The sequence below is a fragment of the Rattus norvegicus genome, chromosome 13 (genome assembly GCF_036323735.1).
Source record: "Rattus norvegicus strain BN/NHsdMcwi chromosome 13, GRCr8, whole genome shotgun sequence".
Taxonomy (NCBI): Eukaryota; Metazoa; Chordata; class Mammalia; order Rodentia; family Muridae; genus Rattus; species Rattus norvegicus.
The window spans coordinates 82229889-82248024 of record NC_086031.1 but is presented as its reverse complement, the minus strand read 5'-3'; the positions used below and the strand labels follow the sequence as shown (position 1 = coordinate 82248024).

Below are 18136 nucleotides of genomic sequence, written 5' to 3'. Positions count from 1 at the left end.
AAGGTTTAACAGGTCAGATATACTTTATATAATAGTCTTCAAAAACATCAGAAATCCACAGAATATGACATTTAACGTTATTTCATTATTAAGGATCATTTGACAAAGAGACATGTGTGCTCCTGACATCTTCCCCATTCCCCTTCAAAGAAGAATTTGAACATCAAAACCTCCATATGGAGCTGCTCCAGTTATAACAAGGTAGCCCTGGACAAAAAAATTGCCCTATTCATCTACAGGCAAAAAGTTCTGTCAAGGAAAGAACGCACAAAGCAGGAGAGTTGACAGTTTAGTTCTGCCAAGACAGAGCAAACCAGTCCTTCATAGTTCCTGCTCCATTTCAAGGGAGAACCACCATGACTCTGAGGCAGAGGGCTCAGATTTAAGAGCTGCAGGGGAGAAATCTTCCAGCAATGTAGGCAGAAAGGGAAAGGGAACCTATTGAGGGGGGTGCCCAGAAGGTAGATTTGGAGGGGCGTCAATTCAGGTATACCAGAGAGGAATGTTTGCTAGCCTCAAAAAGGATTAGAAGTGCCCAGGCTTTGAGCTAGCCAAGGCATATAAAAATTAACTGAGCTTGTGTGCGTGTGTGCGTGTATATGTATTTCATTCTAGAAACTAGAAAGCTCTTGGGCAGGTGCGCATGTGTGACCTACCAGGAACTTAGAGCAGGTTAACTAATTTCTGTTACTCTCTCTCTCTCTCTCTCTCTCTCTCTCTCTCTCTCTCTCTCTCTCTCTCTGTGTGTGTGTGTGTGTGTGTGTGTGCGCGTGTAAGCATATACACATCCCCTCCCTTCTGTAGGGTAAATAATCCTGGCTACCTAATGCAGTTTCAAAGAGCAGGGTAGTACAGAGTCATAGATTTCAAGTCAAAAAGCTTACTTTTAAAACTGCTATTTGGCTGCACCACTTGGCCTCAGAGTATTTGTGTGTGCGCGTGCGCGCGCGTATGTGTGTGTGTCTGTCTGTCTGTCTGTGTCTGCGTGTCTGTGCTTATGTATGTGTGCATACATGGGTGTGTGTCTGTCTGTCTGTCTGTCTATCTATGCGTGTCTGTGTTTATGAATGTGTGTGTGCACAGGCATGTGTGTGTGTCTGTCTGTCTGTCTGTCTGTGTCTGTGTGTCTGTGCTTATGTATGTGTGCATACATGGGTGTGTGTGTCTGTCTGTCTGTCTGTCTGTGTGTTTGTGCTTGTTTATGTGTGCATACATGGGCATGTGTGTGTATGTGTCTGTCTGTCTATGGTGTCTGTGCTTATGAATGTGTGCATGCACGGGCATGTGTGTGTGTGTGTGTGTGTGTGTGTGTGTGTGTGTGTGATTGTGAAGGTCAGAGACAACCTAGTTTCATGTCAATACTCAAACACTGACCATTTTATTTATTTCCTTATTTATTTGTTTGTTTATTATTTTTCTTCTTTTTAACAGCAACAAAATGTAGCTAGGCTGTTCAGCCACAGAGCCTCAGGGATCTGCCTGCCTCTGCTTCACGGACTTGGAATAACAAGCACAAGCGACCATAGCTGGCTTTTAGAACGTGGGTTTTATAGATCAGTACTCAGGCCCTCAACCTTATAAGGTAAACAATTTACTTACCTAGCTATTTAACACCTCCTTACCCCGCCTTGGTTTCTTTAGCTTAAAATTCACAGTGCAGTCAGCTCCCAACAGAGGAAGCTTAAAGCATCATTGGAAGTCACATGCAGATACCTAGAACAGTGCAAGTCCTGTAGGCAGCACTAAGATGGTCAACTATTTATTTATTTATCTAATGATCTGTCTATCTATTAATCTACTTATTTATTTTCACTTATTCACTTTACATTCCACTCACTGCCCCCCACCACTCCCTTCTTGAACCCCCCTCCCCTCTCCTCTGAGTGGGTGCTCCTCCCACCCCATGTATTCCTCCACGCTGGCACATCGAGTCTGCGAGGCTAACCGCATCCTTTCCTATTGAGCCCAGACAAGGCAGCCCAGCTAGAAGAACATATCCCACATACCGGAAACAGCTTTTGGGATAGTCCCCGCTCCATTTATTCAGGACCCAGATGAATAAATTCAGGACCCAAGCTGCACATCTGCTGCATATGTGCAGGGGAAGCTAGGGCTGGCCCATGTATGTTCTTAGGTTGGTAGAGATTTTCTTCTGGAGTGTGAGAGCCTTTCTACATTTCCCATGATGCCTTAGGCTCTTTGGGAGAATCTCTTGCCAGGCGAGCAGCCTGTGTGGGTTATAGCTAAAGGCACTGCTGACACATCTGGGCTTTGGTTGGATTTTTTTCTCTGGTCCCCAGTTAGAGCCAGAGAGGGTTAATAGAGAGCTCTGGATGCAGGATGGGATGTGCCTGAGACTGCATTTCTGTGTGTGAATCTACTGAAGATGAGGGGGAGGGGGTGGGGACGCAAAGGGGGACAAGTACAAAGAAGAGAAAAAGTAGCTCTACAAGGAGAGGCTAGGGACTAGGGGGAAGGACTAAGTCCCCTCCCACCCCCCGTACTCCATGGACTGCCAGGGGAAAGAATATGGAAACCACAGTAGAAGTCAGAGCATCCACACTGTCCGAGGGGTCACCCATCCAGGTCACACCAGCCACAGTGGAGTCCTTCCCCTGTGTCCTGCATTCAAGATGGAGACGTTTCTCAGGGCCAGGGCTCAGTAAAAGGAGTGCAACGCTGCCAACTTTCTGGAATCCACCAGCAGTTTCCAGGGCTGCCTCTGAGGACAGGCTCTAACACATACTTTTCCGTGACATCACTGACAGTGACCTTTGGGGGCCAGCAGGGTGGAGTCTGAGGGGAAGGGGACAGGCCATGATTCTTTGGTCATCACAAAGGTTGGGATTGTGAGCTGACCAGAGTTGGGAGCAGCTTCAATGAGGACAATGTCCCTTGCCGGGTTGGGAACTGCTTTTCTGCCCTAGGACACACTGTAGAACTATAGTGGACCTGTTGTTTTGACGCTTTTCCTAAATTAAAAAGCACATTTGTTGAGAGGAGGATGTGTGTGTGTGTGTGTGTGTGTGTGTGTGTGTGTGTGTGTGTGTAGAAGTGTAGAGTCTTGGAAAATTGATTTTTGCTGTTAGAACAAGTGATGGGGAGCAGAAAGCCTCCGGCCTAGCTGGCAGAGGAAAATACGCATTTGCTTTGGTTCTTTGGAAGCCCGGGGAATGGGGAGGAAAGGACTGAGGGAGGAACGGACGGAGGAGACAGAGACAACCTCTCCCAGTTCAGTGCAAACACCGAATGGTGTTAGAAGAGATCAATGTGTCCAATGAGTCCAAAGCTGATTACAGCTCAACAAACACAGCCGACTGCCCTGTGTCCACTTAAAGTAATAGCCTGAGACTCTTGAGGGAAATGACTCAATTACCTTATTGATTTGGGATTTCAGCTGCCTCCTCACAAGCTGCGACCCATGTGAGCACAACCACAGACTCGTATATGCTGGTTTTTGTCTTCCTTCTTTAAAAACTAAGTAACTCCCAGGCCCTGCCAGGCTGGGTTAGAAGATAAAATTATACCACTTCTCATATGCACACCAATCAGTCAACCCCACCTCCCCATGTGTGTGTCATCTTGATTGACATTCCCCTCCCCAGCATTAAAGAGCCCCAGCGCGCTCAGCCCAAATAGCTCAGCATAAAGAAATAGTCAGTAGAGGTCTCAGGATGGACTTCAGTTGGATATTGTTACCTAGCATCCAAGAAGCCCCAGGCTTTCTCTCCAGTAAAATGTAAACCAGGTTTTGAGATGTAGACAGGAAAGTCAGAAGTTCAAGGCCATTCTCATCACCACAGTGAGGATGAGGCCAGCCTGGATTGAGAGTCTCAACAGCGTGGTGAGAGGTGAGAGGTGAGAGGGAGGGACCAGGAGAGAGCTCAGTGGGTAAAGTCGCTGCTGGGCAAGAAGCATGAGAACCTAAGTCCAGTCTCCAGCACCCACATCGAAAAGGGATGGGGATCGTGGTGCTGCTGCTTTTAGTCCCAGCACTGAGGAGGCAGGGTGGGAAGGATCCTTGGGATTCATTAGCCAGCCAGACTGGCTTAACCAGCAGGTCCGAGTCCCAGTGAGAGAGTCTGTCTCAAAACACAAGGTAGACTGGACTACTCCCGGAAAAGGACTTCACACAGATATGTGTTTTTACACACAAGGAAAGGGAAGGGAAGGGAAGGGAAGGGAAGCCCAAGACAGGTAAGTCCAGTTTACTCATCTGCTCCTGAAGAAGAAGGACTCCACACAGACAGGCACATGCACATGCCACAAAAGGAAAAGTGGAGCTAAGAACCGGACGAGTTCACAGCCCGGTTCCCTGCCCCATTTCTGGCCATTGCCATCCCTAGTCCCTGCCCTGTGGTCAGCTGAGCCACATACACACTAATCTGTCCCCTACAGATTAACGTCTTGCCATGTTTGGGTTAGTGTTTTACAAGCCCAGAAACTCCACCTAGGCTGCAGGGTCTGTCGGGGATGACGCGTCTGTTGTTTCAGCAGGTGCCACACCCTCATCCAGTTATGCTCACACGACTGACCATGTCTCATCTTCCCAAACCGACGTCCTCTCTCACTGGGAGCTCACATGGTTTCTTCCTCTAGCTGACCCCAGTCAGACGCTCCACATCAAGCCCACCCTTGGCTTACAAAAACATGTGAGGACTAGAAAGCATCTCAGACATCACCTGACCCCATATCTTTATTTTACGCATAGGGATGATATGGCTAGTTGTGCCGCCAGCCTGGATAATGTTGTTTCTGTGGTGTGGGCGTGACACCAAAGCCTCCTGCTTTAGCTCCTCCTGCTGGGGTTTGAATATGGGTTGTCTCCTCTGAAGTGCACGCTGGAATTCGATTCCTCGTCTAATGTGCTGGGTGGTGGGGTAATGAAGCCTCTAAGAGGTGACTAGTTCCACAAGAGGGATTAATGCAGACAACAAGATCAGCTATCACAAGAGCAGGCTGACATGAAGCCAGGCCACACCTGTGTCCTGCCTCTCGAGCCTGCAGCCACTCGCTCTTCCACTTTTTGCCATGGGTTGAAGCAGAACAAGACCCTCTGGAGAAACTTGACAGATGTTGTCACCAGATTCTCCAGCATCCCACTCTCCATTAACCTAAATAAGCCTCTTTCCTTTGCAAATTGCCTAGTATCAAGCATTTTACTATAGCAGCAGAAAACAGATGGAGACACCTTGAAAGCATCAGAAGGCGCACGTTGGGTTCTTTCGTTATTCTGCCTTTGCTCTCCAACAGACCCACACCAAGTGTGCTAGTCAGTTCTCTGTGACTGTGAGGTAATAGCCTGAGATGCCACATCAAGAGGGGGAAAGATTTGCCACGGCTCATGGTTTTGGGGTGCCCAAGGTTGAAGATTCGTTTCTCTGGTGAGAACACACAGCCTGCTGGGAACAAGAACAGAGACCGAGTAAATTTCTCAGTTCAGGGGCTTCAGGTGAAAGAGTATGTTGCTCCCCCTTCAAGGGTGTGCCCCAATGACCTAAGGATCTCCACTAGGCCCCAACTCCCATTAGGAACCAAGCCTTCAGCGCACGTGACCTTGGGGAACGTACCTTCAATCACAGTGCTCTGCCAGTGTATAACCCAGAGGAAGTGCTGAATGTTTGCTGTGACACAGGAAGTCCCGCCTCCCAGGACCATGCTCTCCCTGGCGTGTCAAGGATGTCCTATCATCATAGACTAGCATTGCTCTCTCCCTCCCTCCCTCAGTTCTCAATTTCCCTTCTCTCTGCCATTTCTGCAGCTATAGTAAAATGCTTGATACTAGGTAATCGATTCCTCCATTCTCTCTGTTCTGTCTGTGTCCTGCCTCCAGTTTTCTTCTCTCAAAATGCTTTTTAAACAAGCACGGGTACTCGCCCACATGTCTCACTCGTGCACTCTCCTGGTGAGAAGGATCACTGCTCTACAATCAATCCAGTAGATCACAGGCCCGACAGACTCAGGGCACCCAAATCCTGGGAAGTGAGACAGAAAGGCAGCTAAGGCCACCGATGCCTGTGCATACAACTCTGCCAAGTGCCAGCTGCAAATAGCCCAGGCTCATCCCTCTAGCCTGGTGCCTGGATGTGGAAGTAGATGATACCTCAGAACCGGTCAACTGGGTAGAAGAGGTTCACTCTCTGCTCTTCCTGACGAAATGCCTGTTTGCACCTGTCTGCCTTATTGCCACCACTGATCAACCCATTGGACAACACTGTCCAGTGCTTGGCTCAGGAGTCTGAAGTACCACACTGCACTTTATGCAGATAGTCAAAGGCCCAGAGCCTCCTTGAGCAGCAGAGCTAGCTCTTATGAAACAGCCAAGAGCACCCAAGGCTGCAGGAAGCTCGTGATACTGCCAGACAGGCTCACCAAGGAGGGCTTCCTAGGGGAAGTAACTATGGCATCCGGTCTTAAAGGGAAGAAAAGGCTGGGTGTGTTAGCCCATATCTCTTTTTGTTCATTGAAAATAGATTCTTCATACAATTCATCTTGATTGTATTAGTGTGCCCTCCTCTGACTCCTCCCAGATCCTCACCATCTCTTCTACTTGGCTCCACACTCTTTCTCACTAGAAAACAAACACACATCTGAAATGGTGATGACGATGACGATGACGATGACGATGACGATGACGACGACGACGATGATGATGATGATGATGATGACGACAATGATGATGACGACGACGACGACGACGATGATGATGATGATGATGACGACAATGATGATGATATAAAATAAGATAAAAAAACAAACAAACAAACAAAATAGGGCAAGTCAAACAAGCAAACAGAAGAATGGGGAGCCAAAAAAAAAATACAAGAAACATACGTAAACACAGAGACAAACACTCGCACACACATATATAAGTAAAAGACCTGTAAGCTTAAAAACTGCCCAGACAAAGCACTGAAACAAAACAAAATCCTCAGAACAATGCCATTGGGTTCCCTGTCTATTGCTGGTCACAAGGCCTGCCTTTCAGTGTGGTGTGTAGACCCAGTGAGACTCGCTTGGGGAAAACTCACCTTCCTTTGTGAGTGGTTATCGGTTGGAGTTAGGTAGTCCTAGGAGGTGGGAGACAGAAGCAGATGGATCTCTGAGTTTGAGGCGAGCCCCGTCTACACATGGAGTCTGTTCTCACAGCAAGGGAAACAGCTAATGCACGAGGAAAGCTGCTGGGTTTTGAAAGCAGACGACACATCGTCACTCTGAGGCCATTGCTGCCAGTTTCCAAAGAGCTAGACCTCTCTGACCCCAAGTCTTCTCATTTTTTTAGCTAGGAATAATAAGACATTCGAGACATACAAGTTGTGGAGTGGAAGAAGAGAACGGTGGCTCTGGGCAGAGAACAGATCGGTTTCTACAAATAGCTACTGAGGTCCTGAGAAAACTGAGGTGCTGGCCCATTTTCTCCTCCTTCCAGTAGCCCTAAAGATCCTAGCTCAGGACTTAGTGGGATCTGTGCTCATCCGATCAGCATCAGAATACCTCAGAATAAACTGGGTATTCACACCACATTTACTCTGGTTCTGGATAAAGCAGGCCCTGATCTCTCTCCCTCTCCCTCCACCTCTCCCTCTCTCTCCCTCCCCTCCCCCTCTTCTTCTCCCTCCTCCTCTACCTCTTTCCTTCCCCTCCCCCTCTCTCTGTGCCTGTTTGCTTGTCTCTGTCTCTCTGTGTGTCTGTCACTGTCTCTCTCTGTCTCTGTCTGTGTGTGTCTGCCTGTTTCTCTGTCTCTCTGTCTCTCTGTGTCTGTTTCTCTGTGTCTCTGTGTTTCTGTGTCTGTGTCTGTGTCTGTGTCTGTGTCTGTGTCTCTGTCTCTGTCTCTCTCTCTCTCTCTCTCTCTCTCTCTCTCACACACACACACACACACACACACACACACACAGAGCAAAACACAATTTCAAATAACAACCCACCCAAATGACTTCTTAGAAATCTCACCCTTGACATCATTTGAAATAAAAGCAATTTCTCATCCTGGCAAAGCTCTTTATCCTGTTAGGAACATTTTCATATACATTATTTCCACTTGATCCCCAGACTGCACGGAAAGGAAGACAGTACAGGCTTAACTGTTCCTTTTGGACACGTGAAAATGTAGCTTAGAGGTGGGTTTGACCTGAGGGGCTGGGCTGAGCACTGGGTCCCTGACTGGCAGTGCTCCCTCTCTTGTAGGTTTGACTCAGAGTGTAGAGCACTGGCTGGCAAGATCAGCACTAACATCCAAACTCCTCCTCTACTCCACTCAGCCACTGCTTCATCATAGACGAGCCTGCAAGGCTCAGACAACGGGTCCTCAGAGAATGGGGAAAACGGGGCTTTTTTGTTCCATTTTTTTAGGCATTCTTTTCATTGTTTCTTGTTTGCTTGTGACACAGATGTCAACACGCAGACTCTCTGCAATACAGGTTGGCCTCAAATTCACTAAATAATGGAGGATGACATTGATCTTTCTGTCTCCACCTCCTGGGTTTATGTTCTTCTGGGGATCAAATCTAGGATTCCCTGCAAGTACAAAAGGCAAGAGGAAGACATCGGGATCCCTGGGCAGAATGTGCAGGCGGTTGTGATCCCCGGCATAAACGGCAAATGCTCTTAACCACTAGGCCATTTCTCCATCCTTGAAATCTATGTATCTTAATTAAAAAGAAATTTGGGTGGGTGCCTGCACGTATGTCTGTGTAATGTGTGTATGCCTAGTGTGTGCAAAGGCCTGAAGAGAATGTTAGGCTCCCTGGAACTGGAACTACAGATACTTGTGAACTTCCTTCCCGGTGCTGAGAATCAAATGTGGGTCCTCAGCAAGAATAGCTGGTGCCCTTAACAGCTGGGCTGTCTTTCCAGCCCCACTGTTTTTTTGAGATCGGCTCTGTAGCACAGGCTAACATCAAAGTTGCTGGGTGAAGAGCAATTCTCCTGCTTCATCCTCCCAAATTCTGGGATTCTAGGTGGGCAATACTATATTCAGCTCAGGAGAAAATCTCTGAACAGGCACAGCTACTCTGACTCATCTCGCAGGCATGCAAACTCCCTCACTCAGCCCAAAGTGGGGATCCCCTCACCATCTTGCATCATAGGAGCCCTTCCTCAATGCTCCAGAACTCTCTCTTAACCCGAGACCCTCAGCAAAGAAGACTCTTCAGGAATCAGCTTACCAGAGCTTCGTGCAAGGTTAGGACTCAACTTTCAGCTTGACAAGGAGGGGGAGGGTGGGAGGGAATAAATTGCTTCTGCCCTAGAATGAGCTCAGATCCTCCTTGGAAGTTGGTTACCAACTGTCAGCTCATCATCAATGGACAGTAGGCTTGCTTCTTTGCCTCCAGCATCCCAAATGAGCCAAGTCAAAAACCAGCCGGTATTTCTGGGCAGCCACTAAGTGTTCTAGGCCCTCAGGATATGTAAGACTTGCCGAAGTCACTGCCTTCATGTGGCTTATCCTCTAGTGAAGGGAGACAGAGAAAGATCCACGGAGAAAAGTCAGTAAACGACGAGGTGAGTTGGGCGACGAATGCTCCTCAAAGAGATAATCGCAGGGTAACTGGGTTGCAGCATGCTGGGGGTAGGCGGTGTGCAGTTACTATTTTAGAAAGGGTTGTCAGGAGTTTCCTTGAGGAGTTGACACTTGAGCAAAGATTTGTGGGAGTGAGTGAGTTGCATGTGGATATCCTCAAGCAAGACTCTCCAATCAGAGGGTGTAGTCAGAGCCTGAGGGAGGAGGCAGCAGAGCCCAAGAGGCTCAGAGAGGAGAGCAGCAGGAGATGGAGTCAGACAGGAAACAGCTCCTGAGCCCTGAAGGATGTCAAAAGACCTTAGCTTTCACTCTGAGGGAATTGGAGACTCATTGCAGAACTTCAGGGATTGTGGTAACCTGTTGTGAAGAGATTTGGGGTAGGAGGAAGCAGAGATGGGACTAACTAGCTAGGTAGCTGCTGTGAGATTCTAGGTGACAGATAGTCCCAGTGATGCAAGGCCTTGTTTAGTGACAGCCTGGCTTAGTAACCAGGGTGGCCAGCAGCCCAGACCCTCAGACTACTCTGTCTATTTGGTAGCCTGGAAGAACCCAAATTCCTGGAGTCAAACCGAGCCTTAAAGAAGCTTTATGTCTAGTCTCCTAGGGCCTGGTATTTTCCACAAGGTGGATCTGTTTTTTAATCTCTTCCTTCAGATCCAAAGGCTGTGTGCCAGCCCAAGTCTTATGAAAGAGACCTTAGTCTCGATCAGCAGTAAGGTAGAGCGTGCTGACACATGCTTTCCATTTTAACCAGGTCAAAAGTCAAGCATCACTCTCCTTTCCTCTGTGTATACGCGTGCACATGCGTACGTGCCTTAGCACACACGGAAGTCAGAGGCCAGCCTCATGTGTTGGCCCTCACCTTCCACCTTTGAGGTGGGGTCTCCTGTTACGGCAATGTTGCATATGTTTCAGGCAAACTGTCCTGAGAGCTTTCAGCTCCCATCTCTGCCTCCTGTCTTGCTGTAGGCTTTCTGGTGTTACAGATGAATGCTATCATATCTAGCCTTGTGTGGGCTCTGGGGATCCAAACCCCTGTTCTCATGCTTGCCCAGTAAGCACTCTACCCACTGACACCCCCCCCCCAGCTCTTATGAAGATGAAGCAACTAAGGTGTACAAAGATCCAACGGAATTAGTAAGTATGGACTCTGGTGTGTGAGCCTCTCTCTGGAGTCCAACCCAATGCCATCACGCACGTAATAGTTCATAAGTGTGCATACCTCGAGGTCTACATCATATCATACTCCTCTGTGGATTCTGTCAACTCCCAAGTCCAAGCTTCTTATTGTAGTCCATTGCTTATTCCTCTCCCAAGGACCCTGTGGCCACACACACACACATCATATATACTATATATGCATTATATATTATATACATGTACATACGTATATGCAGATACTATATATACATATACATCATATACATATACATTATACATACACATAACATACATATACATCATATGCATCATATATATCGTATACACATACACATGTACATAAACATAAATATACATCATACATATAATATACATATACATCATATACATATACATTACACATACACATACACATAAACATATAGATACATCATATACATATACACATATACATAAACATACATATGCATCATATATACATACACACATATACATATACACATACACATATACATAATATACATCATATACATATACACATATACATAAACATACATATGCATCATATATACATACACACATACACATATACATAATATACATCATATACATATACACATATACATAAACATACATATGCATCATATATACATACACACTTATACATATACACATACACATATACATACATATACATCATATACATCATATACATATACATTATATACATTTACAAAATACTGTTACCACTGTTTATTCATGCTCCTTGTTGGGTTGCAACTTTTCTGAGAGCAGAAGCCACATTTTTGCTTACAAAAGACTTTTTAATTTCATTTTTATTGATAAATATCATTAACCAATTTTCGAATTGGAGTCAACTTTCTCACTATGAATGTTACCATTTTTTCCTTCCTGTTTGCTTAACTTCCCCTGCAAGTCTACACTTTCTAAGGTGTACATTCATACTGTATTTTCCTATCTCAATCTATTGTTACTATTTCTTTTTTTAATTAATTATTTTATATTTACATCCCAAATGTTGTCCCCTAGGCCCCCTCCCCTTAGCTTCTGAGAGGGTTCTCTCCCCACATCCCCCTACCCTGGGACATCAATTCTTTACAGGATTAGATGCATCCTCTCCCCACTGACGCCAGACAAGGTAGTCCGTGCTCTGCTTACAGATGTGCCAGGGCCTCGAATCAGCCCGTGCATGCTCTTTGGTTGATGGCTCAGTTTCTGGGAGCTCCCAGGGCTCAGGGTTAGTTGACTCTATTGGTCTTCCTATGGGGTTGTCATCCCCTTCAGCTCCTTCAATCCTTCCCCTAACTCTCCCAGTGGTTGGTTGTAAGTTTCAGACATCTGTCTCAGTCATGTTGTAGACAGGAGCCTAGCATGGCTGTCCTGGGAGCCTCTCTCACATCCTGGGTTTCTGGATCTTTCTAGAGGTTCCTCCCACTCCCCCAACCCCCACACCTCACCCCCACTCCCTCGCAGCTGCACATTTCTATTCATTCTCCTGACCCTCTGGGCTTCTCTCCTGATCCTGCACCCCCTTCTCCCTTCCCCTCTCCTACCCAGGTCCCTCCCTCCCTCTGCCTCCCATGATTATTTTGTTCCTCCTTCTAATTGGGATTGAAGCATCCACACTTGGGCCCTCCTTCTGGTTTAGCTTCTTATGGGCTGTGGGTTGTATCATGTGACTAATATCCACCTATCAGTGAGTACATACCATGCATGTCCTTTTGGGTCTGGGTTACCTCACTCGGGATATTTTCTAGTTCCATCCATTTGCCTGCAAACATCATGATGTCCTTGTTTTTAGTAGCTGAATAGTATTCCATTGTATAAAAGAACCACATTTTCTGTGTCCATTCATAATCACTCCAACGTTCTTCAATTGACTTACGATGATGTAAACATCACAGAGGAGATGGGCCTCTGCACACGTCTGCGAGGGACTGTTTAAATTGGGTTAATTGGGGTGGAAAGATCCACCCTAAAGGTGGGCAGCACCAGTCTGTGGCCAGAGCCCAGGACTGAATAAGAATGACTGAGCACTAGCATCTGTCAGTGTCTGCTTCCCGACTGTAGATGCAATGTGACCAGCCACCTCAGGCTCCTGCTGCCGTGACTTCCCCACCCACCATGATGGGCCGTACCCAGGAACTGTGAGCCGGCACAAACCTCCATTAAGTTGCTTTCGTCAGGTAGTCTTGCAACTCTGAAGGCAGAAATGAAGCCACCTTCTGACCTTTCATGTGCTTTCTGTGCTTATGAAAGGTATACTGTCAAGACAGGCATGCTGGCACGGGTCTGTAATCCTGGCACTCTCGAAAGGTGGAGTCAGAAGGATCACTGCAGGTTTGATGCCAATCTGGGTTACACAGCGAATCCTTGTCCACCTCAAAATTAACTAGTTAATTAGTCAACTAATTAATTAACTGAGATATTTTTTAAAGGCTCTCATGTTGAGCAGTAGATTTAATACTCACTCAGCTGGTAGGTTGGGTCACGTAGGTGCTATTAGCCCCATTAAGGTGGAAAGGATTGGAGGACTAGTCCAAGGCCCTGCGGGTGAAGGGTGAGGGGGAACCAGATCCCAAGGTCCTTACTCCAGCTGTGTTACCAGGTAGTCAGGACCAGGTTGGACAAATTCCGAGCAGGAAGGCGAGGTATTCAGTTAACAGAGCACGAAGGTGCGGTGCTCAGTTAAAGCCACCTTTAAAAATACAAACCAAATTGTAAGAGGAAGCTACTCTGGCCAAAGCTGATAGGCAGCACCATTTTATGGGCATAAATAGCCATGACAAGATGATTCCATACACACATTGTGTCTGCATAGCAAAATGATATCTGTAACTTCCAAGACTAGCGCATGTGAAACCCTCACCCCCACGGGTTTCTGACTGAATTTACAGCACATGATAGGAGTTCCCTCCTGTGGATCAGGCATCAAATCCAATCAGAAAGCAGTTGGTTTACACACTCTCACACACACACTCTCTCACACACACTCACACACTCACACACACTCAAATACACTCACATACACACACACTCACATACACACACACTCACACATACACATACATACTCATTCACACACACTCACATACACTCACACACACACAAACACACTCACTCACACATACTCACACACACATACACACTCATTCACACATACACACACATTCACACAAGCACACACACTCACACAAGCACACACTCATACACACGCTTGCACACACATACATACTCATTCACACACACACACATACACACACTCATTCACACATACACATAACACTCATTCACACACACACACACACGCCACACGCCACTATTGCACTGGTGGCAGCCTGTGATTCTAACAAGTTTTCAGGTGATGCTACTTGTTTGAAGGCTTTGCTTTGAGAATCTCTGCTCTGGGGGAGCCTTGAATGTTCCTGTGAGGATGCCTTTGCATTTAGAAGGAAGGGGGATCTTTCCTAAAAGTCCAGAGGTGGAGACCTTCTATGTACTAGATAGTTATTTACCATGGTGACCGTTGAACTGAGACTGCACTCCATGGAACTATAGCCAGGGTTGTTCTACATGCCCTGAAACCATTTGAGGAAAAAAGTACAAATTCTGAGCAGGAAGGCAGGATCCTCAATTGTCAGGCCCCTTAAAAAAATGCATCCAAACAGGGACGCCAAGTAAACTGGCGGGTTGTCCAATATCTCTTGAGTCTTAGTGGGGAAAGTCGCACCTCCTTTCAGATTCACTATGACGACTAGTATGAGCTTATATCTTCAAACCTTCAGAAAGAAGCTCTTTCCCTTTAAAATATGGCTCCAAAACCCTGTTCTGGGGTAAGATAAATTACCCTTTAATTCAGGTAGACTATAAAGCCGCAGCTTTCTTAAAGATCACCGTCTGCTACTGAGAGAAGTACTATTGTTAGGCCACTGTGTGGAAATTTCCCAGAACGTACAACAAACTTACATCTGTCACATTCCTGAGGAGGGGGGACTTACAATTCAGAAAATCAAGCTCAGTAGATGATCCTGGCTGAATCCTAGATTTTCATTGTTCCCCAAAGACGATGCAGGTTTTCATTCCTCCGAGATGTCGACCCTGTTGCTTCCTCTCTCGAAAATACTTCTGTCCGGTAGAACCTGCCACAGCCATGAAAAATGACTTTCTCTGTAATGCCAAGTGTGACAGCTATTAGCCACACGTGGCTCCCAGGCACTTGAAGTATAAGCCAGAGGAACCGTTCACTTTAAAAGAAAATGTTCAACTTTAGTTTGTTTAAATGTGTATCACCACATGTGGGTTCATAGCTACCATAGGTGGTCCTCCTAACATGTCCCCAGTTAGCAAAGCTCTCCCCTTCTTCAAGGGCTTGCTCTAACACCCCAGGATTCTTCTTTTCGTGCTAAGAGACAGAACTCTGCTCAGAATCCCATGGTCCTTCCTAAATCCTTTCTGTCTCAGTATGTGGAAGTGGTTGAGTCACATTTATATGCCCCAACAGACTGAGCTTCTAGAAGGAGGGGACTGTGGCTCTTTTATCTCTGTGGTTCCTGCACTTGGGAAAATACTGGCACTTAGTAGGTAGCTGCACCTGGGGAAATGCCTGGCACACAGTAGGTAGCTGTTAAAGGATGATGAAAGGGTGAATGAGGAGCACGAGTTCAAGTTCTTCTCTGCATCTGGCCTTAGTCCTTATGTCTACTGAGTGGAGAGGAATATAGGGAAGCTCAGAGGGGGACCATGCAACTTCCTTCTTAGAGAAACAGAATTATGGGGTGAGGCGATGCTTCAGTTGGTAAAACACTTGTCATGGATGCACGAGGGCCCAAGTTTGACCTCCGGGACCCACACAGAAAAGTTGGGCATGGTAGCACATGCATTGTCTCCACTCCCACATGTGCACATACATGCATGAAATGGCATGTAAACACACACACACACACACCACACACCACACACCACACACACACACACACACACACCACACACCACACACACACACACACACACACACACACATACACACACACACAGATAAGGGATTGGCTCCTACTGTTTAAGAAAGCATGAATGTACCAATACCAATGAGCCTTCGAGGACTTTCTACTAGAACAGATACCTAAGAAAGAACGTCCAAGTTCAGCACCTCAAAGAGGAAAGAAAAGATGTTCTGAAAAAGCCAGATAAATGTAATAAATTCATCACTAGTAAGGCGATGAATTTGCTCAGACATTTATGTTTATGTAAACTACTTTATATGCTTACCTGCTTTATATTTTAGCATCAAAAGTAGCCGTAGAGCTTTGCTCTTACAATAACCTATATGACCTCGGTGGCTCAAACTCTATCACCAGAGACACAGGGAGGGAGGGGACTGTGGCTTTCTTATCTCTGTGGTCCCTGTACCTGAGACAGTGTCTGGCACGCAATAGGTAGCTATTAAATACCTGTCTAATGGGAGGGCGAATGAGGAGCCAGCATTCCACGCTGCATCTGACCTTTAGTCCTTATGTCTACTGAGTGGAGAGGAATGCAGGAAAGGTCAGAGGGAGGCCCTGCAATTTTCTTCCCAGAGAAGAAGAGGGTTATGGGGGTGAGGAGATGGTGCAGCACACTGGCAGCACCCTGACTCTAGGGTCTCGAGGGGTTTTCCCACTTTTCTCTGGAGCTAAGAGTAGGTCCAAACCTACCGAAGGGTAACATTATCCTCGGCATTTTACTGCTTTCTTTAAAAAGTATTTGAGCATCACCGTGTCTAAACCATTGGCCACAGAGGGTGGAGTGAGTCGATCTGAGAATTGAGCAAGGGTGAAGACTGGAGACGAGGGGAGGGGAGAGAGGAAAGAAGAGATCCGAGGAAGGGTTTGGATCCCAGATGCCTCCGGCTATGGTTACTTCATCCATGCCAGACAGCTGGCTGGTTGAAGCCTGGGGCTGACTCATCCTGTAGGAAAGGCTGTGCAGGAAGGGAGAGAAACGCTACAGCGGAAGGGAACCCCCTCTAGTCCCTGGGGTGTGGCCCTGGCATCTGTCCCATGCCTCACACATAGCTCACACCACTCACTGGCTTCAGCACTCAGAAGCCACTTTTCGTGGGGTGGCTTTTGCTCCCAGATATCCAGACAGCCAGGGTGAAGGAAGCGTCCCTCTTTATGAACCTGAGCGACCTCAGGTGGAGAAGCTGCAGTGAAGGGAGGGATGGTACGATGCCAAAATGGAGGTCTTAAACGTCATGCTTTCTAATAGAAAGAAGGAAATAAGGCAAGAAGAGAGCCCTTAAGTACAGACTCTGCTGTTACCACCGGGCAGCTGGAGGGGAAGGCGGAGATAAACTTGGCCATGTGACTGAGACTCCTGGTGTGCCTTCAACAAGTTCCTGGGTGTAATGGGGTGAACTGTGTCTCTCTGCCCAAACCTACTACCTCCGAATATGACTCTGGAAATGGAGTCTGATGGTTTGGTTGAGAATGCCCCACCCCCAGCCCCCGGCTCATCTATCTGTGTAGTCGGTCCAAAGCTGGTGGAACATTTGGAATCATGGTTATGTCTCACAATGTCAGCTCTCAGCTACTCTGCCTGCTTCCTGCTGCCACGTTCTGCACCATGATGACCATGGACTCTAACCCTCAGGAACAGTGAGCCCCCGTTTATGTCTTCTTTTATGAGTTGCCTTGGTCATGGTGTCTTTCCACAGCAATAGAGACACAACTAAGAAAAGGTCTTTTAAAGAGCAATTACGCTGGGGCTAGAGAGACGCCTCGGGGGTTCAGAATGCTTACTATTCTTGTGCACAGCCCACGTTTGGTTCCCAACACCCACATCCCAATTAACAGTCATCACTAGTTCCAATTCCAGAGGACTGGATTCCCTCCCTCTTCGGGGACTGCATGCATGTGGTACATAGATACATATATAGGCAAAACAAACATACACGTAAAATAAAAAAATAAATCTTTTTTTTTTTTAAAGAACAAGGCTATTATGGGAGTCCCTAATCCAACCTCGTTGGAGACACCAGTGGCGAATGTGCAGAGGGATCAACTGCAAAGGGGTAGACCCTGCAAGCCAAGGAAGTAGGCCTTCTAGGGAACCAGTCCTGTTGGCACCTTGATCTTGGCCTTCTAGAATGGGGAGGAGACAGATTCGCCTTATTTAAACCATTTAGTTTGTTGCACGGTGCTGTGGCAGCCTGGGAAGCAACCCTGGCATAAAGCTCCTCCCGAGGTCTGAGTGAGCTGCCCTGGGGGCTCCCTGCTGCGACACATGCCTGCTGTGCCCTCGTGCTTTGTGCCCCCCTCACTTAGTCATTACAAGAGAATAGTAACTGAGCTTTTCCCAGATGCCGGAAGCTATATGCAGCTTTATTGCCGATTACTTCATTGAATTGTTCATGTAAATGAGACTCAAAGATATTAACTTAGCTAGGGATATAAT

General features: G+C 46.9%; 1 long non-coding RNA gene across 2 annotated transcripts; it reads right to left on the bottom strand.

Annotated features, from left to right (window-relative positions):
• Positions 1-681: 681 nt before the first annotated feature.
• LOC102553924 (uncharacterized) lies at positions 682-14159 on the bottom strand. Of its 2 annotated transcripts, XR_595539.4 has the most exons (4): positions 10743-14159; positions 7032-9448; positions 6539-6590; positions 682-5402 (listed from the first exon to the last, which is right to left on the bottom strand). It is a non-coding gene; the product is annotated as an uncharacterized LOC102553924 (long non-coding RNA). The 2 variants fall into 2 exon arrangements; XR_010057098.1 differs by lacking the exon at positions 6539-6590.
• Between the last annotated feature and the right edge of the window lie 3977 nt (positions 14160-18136).